We start from the raw sequence: 6,751 nt of genomic DNA on the forward strand, positions 1-6,751 counted from the left end.
CAACTGGAACGACCGGTTGACCAGTCACTATGCTGTGACTGACTCACCAGGGGGCAGATGCTCAATGCAGAAGCTGCCCCCTGGTGGTCGGTTGCCCCCACAGGCCAACCTCCCACGGCCTCTCCCCCTGGCCGGCCAACCTCCTGTGCCCTTCCCCTCAGCCAGCCAGCCCCCCATGGCCCCTCCGACTGGCAGGCCAACCTCTCGCAGTCCCTCCCCCCCAGGCCAACCTCCCAGGGTCCCTCCCCCTGGCTGGCTGGCCCCCTGATAGGCCTCAATCTCCAGCCAGGCCGAGAGACCCCACCCATGCACGAATGGGTGCACCAGGCCTCTAGTTTTAATATAAGAGACTAGCTATTTATTGCTACCCAAGGAAATCAACGAATTAGTAGGCTTTAACTGCAACCTGATTTAGGATGCTTATTCGTTCAACAAATATATATATATATATTTATCAGGCATTGTACTTAGTAATGACAAAAAAAGATAAAAGATACCTTCTTAATTTTGAAATGTCTTTAATGGACACAGCTTAGTGAGAAAGAAGTTCATTCAAATGACTATCATTTATCATCATAACAAAATAGAAACAAGGCCCATAGGCAGTCCAGAGGAGGAAGAGGCAAGTTAACTCTCTTGCAAGGGTATCTAGAAGGTTTCACAGGGGAGAGATAAGGAATGAGGGCATCAAACAACGAAGGCACAGACTAGGGAAAGGTTACAACTTTCCATCAGGGGCGGGAGGAAAGTACTGGAAAAACCTGCCGAATAGGGATGTAGGGTCTTCTCTCAGGATAGGGAGCAGAAAAATTTTATCTGCCTGGCGGCGTATGGTATGGGTAAACCAGTTGGTCCCAGATATTTGCATTTTATGGGCCAATTACTTTGAAAACAGGTCGGTGGGGTAGGAATGAATCACATGGGACTGTTCAGTTTTAATTTTCTCAAGTAAGAATCTTTTTATTTTATTTTATTTTTTAATCCTCACCCAAGGATATGTTTTTTATTAATTTTAGAGAAAGAGGGAGGGAGAGGGAGAGAGAGAAGCATTGATGTGAGAGAGAAACATTGATTGGCCACCTCCTACATGTGCCCCCTTGGGGGATGGGACCCACAACCCAGGCATATGCGCTGACTGGGAATCAAACCCATGACCCCTTGGCGTATGGACAACACTCCAATTAACCAAGCTCAAGTAAGAATCTTCATCTAAAATTCCTGCTACCGATGATCACAATTAATTCACAGAAGACAGGATGTTTCAATACTAAAATGGCAGGAAGGGTACAATTCAGAATAAAGGTCTCTTCTTCCCGAGGAAGACCATCTGGGAACTTCCCACCGAAACTGTTTATTTTGCTCTTTCCACTTTGGACTAATGACAACATTGAAAGAATTAGGCACCAACACCTGATTGAAGACTTCAGCCCATCGGCCCTGGCAGGGTCAGGTAGAGGCAAGCCTTTCCTTCACCTGGATCGGTGCCATCCTTGCTCAGCCCATGGACAATGTGCAGCTGAGAGTCTCCCTCTTATAGTCCAGTCCCTTTTCAGTATATAAACCCAACTGTAAGTTATTAGTTCTGTGTACATACAGGGCGGGGCAAAAGTAGGTTTACAGTTCTTTGCATGGAAAATAATATAATAATAATATATATATATTATATATATATATATATATATATATATATATATATATATATGCCTAAGCGACTATTTGACCAGTAGCTATGATGTACAATGACCACCAGGGGGCAGACGCTCTGACTGGTACTATGATGTGCACTGACCACCAGGGGGCAGACACTCAACTCAGGAGCTGTTGAGCTGTGGTGACTTGGCAGCTGCGGTTCTCAGGTGACCCACCCAGAACCAGAGAGGAGGGTGCCCAATTCTGGGGAGCGTCACCCAAGAACTACCCTCTCACAATCTGGGACCCCTCGGGGGTTGTCAGAGAGCTCGTTTCGGCCCCATCCCCACAGGCCAGGCCGAGGGACCCCACTGGATTCGTATTCGTGCACCAGGCCTCTATATAATAAATAATAATACAAAATAAACTCTGTTTCGTGTGCTCACAACTAAAACCTACTTTTGCCCACCCTGTATGACTTCTTGGTACTCCTTCCAGGCGAGGATTTCTGTAACCACCATAAACAGTTCTGAAAGACTTCCCTCCCTCTTGGATCCCATCATCAGGAGAACAAGCCTAAACTCATTATTCTGAAGGCTATCCCCATACTAGCCACCCGCTCCAACGCATCCAGTTATGAGGATCTGTGCTTCCCTAAGGGAATCAGTGGCCAGGGTGCCAGGTGCCAGAGCAACATGTGCAATGTACACTCTGGTGAACGCAGATTGTTGGCAGCAAGCTGCCTCCTCCCACAGCGGCCAGATGTACAAGCAAGGCCTCTGCACTCCTCTGAGTGCTCAGGTTCTAGAAGCACTGAAAAGCTAGCTCAGGAGAGCATTCTCAAATCTGTTTTTTTCAACTTTGTTGAGAAGGGGACAGATGGATTCTTCCAAAGAAGCTATATCTTCTCAAGTCCTGAACCCTGGACCTGAATCCGGGGTGGTATTAAGAACCAGAGCTTTACAGATACGGAGGGACTCTGCCTTCTGTCTCCAGGATGGACGCTCTGACTCCTTCTGAACAGCCCCAGGTGGCCCGAGGTGCAGACCCAGTCCAGCCAGGTGTGCCCATGCCCCAGGGTGACCTGTGGGGACTAATGCCACACCTGGGGTTTCAGTTAGTCAACTGCTTCCACCGCAGAACTTCTTGCTCCTTTTTGGATTCCAACATCAGGAATCCAAAGGAAGGACACCTGCCTCTGAGGACTGAGTGAGGCAGGAGGGCGTGGTGGAAGGCCTTTCTTCCAGGGGACTGTCTTTTCCTTTCTTCTAACCCAAAATAAAGAACACACAAGAGAGCTGACTATCTCTACCCTCTGCCACCTCTGCCACCTCTGCCACCTCTAGAAAATGCAGTCCTAAAGCAACCCTGGGACCAAGTTCTCCATTTGAAAAGGAATAGAAACAGCTGTTTGCAGAGCAGCCTGAGGAGGGGGCAGCTCTCTCAGCTTTGCTGCAGCTGAAGCCTCTCGGGTCCCCCACTCAGCCCACCAGCCCCACCTGACACCACCCACACCCACTGTCCTCTGCCCTGTCACGAGGCGTCTGCAGCACGTGAATGAGCAGCAGGTGCTTTCCAGCTCCTTCTCGGGGGAAGACTCGGGGCAGCTGTGATTCAGCTGCTCCGCACTTGGCTAAATCAGAACACGGGCGGGCAGGCTTCAGGGTGCCCAAGCCGAGGACTGAGCCCCGGGCAACACGCCAACCAGCTCCGGTTTCTCTGAGTTCACACACAGCCTCCGGAGCACTCACACCTACGGGCAAAACTTCACTTTGCTCTCCACGGGACCGCGGGTCACAGGCGCCCTGACCACGGCAGGCTGAGGTCCGATTCCAGTGAGGCATTCGGGACATGGGTGCTGGTTTGTAAGGGGCAACGGCCCCTCGGCCAAGACATCCTCTTGTCCATGAAGACAGGGAGGAACAGCCACGCTGAAACCCGTAGGGCACATGCCATGGACACCAGGTCTAAGAGGGCACCTCCCAGGGCTCATGCCACCAGGATCTCTTCTGCCCTAAAAACTGTGCTCTCCCATCACCCCTAACCCAATACCAGGCCCTCAAGTCCTCTCCTGTTAGAGCTGCTCAGCCAGGCATCTTCTGTGTCCTGGAGGAAGGAGGCTCGACCTCACAGAGCGAGTCTCAGAAGTACAGTCACACGATGCTCTATGTTTATGCCAAGAACCCTGGAGTCTCAGGCGCCCACTGATTCTCAGTGTCTCAGCACTTCTATGGAGACATGATACAAACTTGTTTTTAAAATCAATTACTGCCCAAGTCTCAAAAGTTTCAAAACGTAGTCTATGATGATTAATCAGGTGCACTTTCCCGTATTTTCTAAGAGGATATGGATTGTTTGACTCATCATTGTTTTAAAAAATAAAAAGAAATTTCAAAGAAGTGTGTGGCATGTCTGCAACCAACCCGGTTCAATGGCCAGGTACTAAGTACCTCGTGTGGGCCTCACTCAGGGGACAGAGGGAAGAACCGGACAGGACGCCCACCCTCGGAGTGAGTGATGTGTTCAATGAGCGAGTGAATAAATGCATAAATGAATGACGAATACATGCAAACCAGGAGTGGGAGTGCGTGTCATAGCAATTCCTCTTCCTCGTTTTAATGGCTTTAATACAGTCCACAGAAGAGGGAGGGAAATAAACATTTTCTCTGAGTTAAAATTTGATGGTTCTTCTTCTTGCTTCATGTTTTATCTATTCCCAAAAAGTCCAGACACATTTTTGGTTTCTAGAATCTCTTGTAATGGGCTTCTGTGAAGCCTCCAACCTGACCTCCCATAAGGAAAGCAAGGAGCCCTAGGCCTCCTGGGGACAGAGTCCTGTATCTTACTGTACGTGATGACGTCCCCGCCCTCCTTCGAGCACTTCCCACAGGTCTTTGGTCTACACTCTCCCATCTCTCCAGGCCAAAGCCTCCGTGTCCTGGATGAAATGTCTCCTCGCATCACACTGTGTTAGACTTGGATTCATTCTTAAAGCAAATAAGTCCATTTCTGAGAAACAAATGACACGGGTCCTCTCGGGGTGTTTGGTGATCGTCTCTGCTGAGTGTACACTTTGGTATTCGTGAGCCCCATGTCAGGCCTGAGGGAGACGAGCTCCCGGAGTCAGGGGTACACCGTGGGGGCGGCACAGGCTCCTAAGGAAGAGGCCACAGGCCCCGGAGCTCGAAGGGGCTCGGAGGGGGAGAGGACCTGCTGTGTTTGGGCCAAAGGTGTCAGGACAGGTTGAGATGGAGGCAGAGACATTTCAGCTGGACAGTCAGAGGGAAGAATTGGTCTTATTCTCAGCTCCCCAGCCCCCCCACTGGCGAGCAGCAGTGGGCTGCCAGGGTGCTCTGGGGGTGCGTGTAGATGCCAGCCTATGTTCCTGGGTAACCCTCGGGAGCTCAGGGACAAGAGGGGTGTCAGGAGGAAGAGCAAGGCCCGTGTGCAACACCCACGACGTCGGAAACTGTGAGTGTGAAGAGGCTCCCGTCCCATCGAGCGACCGCAGAAGCTGTCCCTGCAGGTGCCTCGCTCTCATTAGACACTTAGCTCATGACTTCCGTGCTGCGCAGGTTCTCCCACTGCCCTTGAGGCCGGAACCTCTAACCCGCTGCCCTGTGTTAATTACCCTGGGACTTCGAGCTACAGGCCCCCCCAAATGAAACACAATTAGACCATTTCTTACTGTCTTTTTGTTTCTTTATAATCCAAAATCAATTGGTAAAGTGCTTAGACACGCCCCCACCCCCCCGCCCGCCCCCCACCAAGACACAACTGGAGTTTTTAATGTCCTCGGACAAAGAAGCAAGAACTTCAAAGCAGACAGAGCAGACGCACAGCCATGCAGGCCGGCCAGGCCGGGCTGGCGGGTTAGGATGCACGGACCGGGCATTTCCAATGGAAAACCGAAGATATCGCCCTCGGCACTGATATCTTTTTGTGATGAAACAGGATGATCTGGCTGAGTGTGAGCAGAGGGTCTTTCCCTGGAACCCTCAGCACACGCAGGCGCTGAGTCGAGTGCGCTTCTCACGTTTCCTGAGAAAAGCAAACCCAGGGGAGGTTTGCAATTCCTTCCCAGCCCATCCCCCTGCTCACAGCACGATGACAGGTAATGATCAGAAGTTATGAGAGCGGTAAGATGAGCTCAGGAAATTTTTAATTGAAAAAGTAAAATGAAAAAATTAAAAAGAAATGTTAAACTTATTGAGTGAAGGCCCAGTGAGTGTGGTCTGGGAGGCCCTGCACCTTGGAGCAGTCTTGCCCAGGAGGGAGGGAGGGAGGAAGAGGGGGAAGGATGCTCTGATTGGTACCTGACGGGAGACCCAAAGTCCAGGTGAATCAAGCTCCTGATTGGCTAATGACCAGTTCTACCACTGGGCTGTGGATACCATTGTCAATTCCTTAATCAATTTTCAAAATTAAATAACATCATTTATGTGGAGCTTAATACATCACAAAACATGGAAACTCTGTCATCTGATGTGTTTCTCAATCTTATGGAAGGCAGATGCTATTACTTACAGACTAGGAGGCAGCACAGAGATTGCGGGACCCAGGACGCTGCTGAGCGGGATTCGAACCCAGCCTGTACCCCACATGCTCCTCCCGGGTGAGCCGAGGGGCAGCACCAGGCGGCAGGTGGCACAGCACAGCGGACAGAGCATGTGCTCCCGGAGGCCGGACGCTGCTCCTGCTAGGTGACCCACTGCAGGGGACCCTGCGCGCGTGGCCCTCCCACGGAGCCTGTCTTCTCTGTGAGAGAAGCGTTGCCGTGCGGGTCACATAGAACAGCTCTCTGGAGCAGACACCTCTGGACGGAGTCCCTTCCATGAAACCCTCTGCCTCTCCTGGCCCTGAGGCCTGTGGGACCAAGAGGTTTGGAACTGATGGTTTGCAAATATTACACATTTATACACACAACTTCCAGCTAAAATGAGCATCAGAGGAGAAAGAAGCAAAACATTTCCAAAGGGGTGGGGAGTACAGGGTGTAAGGAGAGTCAGGTGGAGGTGTGAACGCTGGGTTGGTAAGCTGGCTTTAGGTGTGGCCTTTGTAGGACCCACGGAGCCCCCCACACATGGCAGCCAGGGTGCCCCTGGGCCTGGGTGGTAGTACC

This window comes from Myotis lucifugus, unplaced genomic scaffold (genome assembly GCF_000147115.1).
Source record: "Myotis lucifugus unplaced genomic scaffold, Myoluc2.0 scaffold_642, whole genome shotgun sequence".
In the NCBI taxonomy this organism is placed as follows: Eukaryota; Metazoa; Chordata; class Mammalia; order Chiroptera; family Vespertilionidae; genus Myotis; species Myotis lucifugus.